Here is a 2,893-nt window from a genome sequence, read left to right on the forward strand (position 1 = left end):
AGGAATATTTATAATCAACGAAACTGTTTGCAAGCAAACACAGATTTTTCTTTTTTTAAGAAAATACATTTGACAGAGCCGAGAAGTATATCACCTGCTAGGCCATCCCTCCCTCGAGTATACATGTGTAAATATACAAGAAGCTCATAACGATACTATTATAGAAATCAATGCAATTGCTCTTCAAAATAAATGTACACATATATTGGAGATATATGATCTAAAAAAAGAAATGTTTGCATTAAAAGTTATTGCATGTATTGTAATGACAGAGAATTTGATGGAAGCTGAAATTACATATTTCTCTACGAGATCTAACCCCGTGGGGTGCTCCACTGTCTACACTCTTCGCGTTTGGGCTGCGGTCACAGTTACACTGTATGTGAGATCTGGAGGTGAATACAAATTTTGAAAAGGGAAAGTTCTTGTGCAGATACAATGTGCCATGCCACCAATTGTGACCAATGTGGTTGACGTCGCTTACAGACATTCACTGCTCCCTTAGCACGGCTCCATGGAATACAAATTTATTTTGGATTTAATTCCATTAAATATACCACTTAGTCCATAACATGATGAATTAGTGTTTTGGTTTTTGTTTTTTTGTTTTTTTTTCTAGGGCAGGCCATTCAAGAACTACCGACAATAATTTGTCCTTTAAATGGTTTTCGCTGAACAAATTAGTGTATATATCTCAATTAAGTAGGCCTAACAGTGTCTTTATTCTCCCCTCGTATCAGATATCACACCAGCAGAAATTGTGAAGTGCTGCTGTGGGTATAGAGGAGTGTCTACACTGTATACTGGAGGATCCAATAGCACATCATCCAATTCCAGCCAACTTCCTATTGCATTGCATCATCAGCATCATAATTATGTAAAGTCTTCAAATTGCTCAAGTTTAGCCAGATTATCCCTCAGTCTAGACAACAAATCTGATGATCTGAAGGGGAAAGGCATAAATTCAATTGATTGCACCTGTCTTCGCTCTGTTTGGAAAAAAAAAATACAGATAGGGCCCTAGGCCAAAGTAATTGAGTATCTGAATATATTACCCCAGTCCATGGAAGGCCATTTCGAGTAAACTTAAAAAAACTTCATATCTTTTTTATTTGTCCAATAATATTCTATTTAACTGTGATGGAAAGGCAACATTGTACATACAAATTAGAACAAATATTATTATGACAATTAACATTTACATTAATTGTGGAGAGGCCATTTTGTGTGATGGACTTAGGTTGTTCTTTGAATCATATGGACTTGGGTCGTTCTTTGAATCATATACAGGATAGGCTGCTATATGAGATGAGAGAAGCGATGAGAGAGGGTGCTATAATATGAATGTAAAAATGATCCAAGTCCTGGACTTGGGTCATTCTTTACATTCATATAAGATTTTACTCATGCATTTCAGGCACTTCCGGGGGTAATTACGATTTATCATTTATACACAAGATGAGTCCATGCATAAGCTACAATTTCCCATGTCAATCTAAATTTGGCAAAAAATTGGACTTGGGTCATTCTTATATTCAGGTCTTCAATTTTCTGAGTGTTAATGCGACCTTAAAATTTTAAAAGAACTTGTAAAATGTATATGTCAGACTGTGAAGGATAAAATTTACAGTCACATTTTGACCAAAAGATCGGTCTGTATCTTGTCGTTGTGGATATGTTCTGCGGAGACTGCGTCCGGCTCCATGGGAGAGCCATTCGCCATTAAATCTTTTTTTTTTTTTTTTTAATGATATGAGACTCCTCCGCAGCTCCGGACAGACAGATTTTTCTGCTCAAGTCACATTATGTTTAATATATTAGACTGACATATTTAAAGAATTTACAACTCTAGCCCTAATTAGTAAAAGAGGTGTAAAATTTTATGTAAGCCCTACATTAGACAAGAATTTTAATACAATAGTATACAAATATTTACCAACACAAGTTAGACTAATACTTAAATAGAGATTAACCTTGTTAAGTTTGTAAGACAATTTCAAACTCGAATCAAAAAATTTCACAGAATGAATGTGATATTGACAGAGATGAAGAATAAATTTTTCAGGGATCATCATGCTTGGTGTGGACTAGCAAAATTCGCAGCCAAGCTGACAAAGGCAAAGCCAAAGAGCCAGCCCATGGATCAGCTGTGGATTGAATGCTGAATGCGCAACGGCCACTGCACTGGATGTCGTTGTCGCTCGCAGCCAGCCAGCCCTAGTCCGGAGCCGAAGCCTATGGAACTGCCCGCCGAAGCTCTGCAGTGCTGTACATTGGTGAGGGGAACATACAAGCAAACGTGAACACCGGCATTCGACGACGTTAAAAGTGTGCTAATGATACTACTTCTCTCCTACCAGAACACTGATCTTTTCCAATGGAATATATGAAGTAGAAGAGTTGAGTAAATAAACAACTTACACCATATTACAGCGAACATGAGACTTGAGAGGTGAAAATCGCCCACCAAGTTTAGAGATTAGTAAATATGTGGGACTACAGAAAGCTCTCGCTGTGAACCTGTGTGTCACCATACAGCCAGTAGATAGTGACGCTATGCCTTTGCACTGTGTAGTAGTGTAACAGCAGCAGCAAGTGCTACCTGCGACCAAAATATTGAATGAATGCAAGTAGACGATATCAATCCGCCAAGTCACTGTCCTGTATGTGGAGATTCAGATAATAGCCCAGACAACATTTATTACCTTTTTATGCCTAGTACCCTCATGTAATACTCAGTGGAACAAAAGTGAAGAATTTTAAGGTAATATTATGGCAAAAAAATCTTTCCAGTTGTCCAGATTATAATTAACTACATTTAATACGCGGACGCATACAAATCTGAAAGATGTAAATGCAGCGGGCAGCCATATTGAGAAAGGGGGCTATATTT

This window comes from Diadema antillarum, unplaced genomic scaffold (genome assembly GCF_040938485.1).
Source record: "Diadema antillarum isolate AM-2024a unplaced genomic scaffold, OU_Dant_1.0 seq00000891_RagTag, whole genome shotgun sequence".
Classification (NCBI taxonomy): Eukaryota; Metazoa; Echinodermata; class Echinoidea; order Diadematoida; family Diadematidae; genus Diadema; species Diadema antillarum.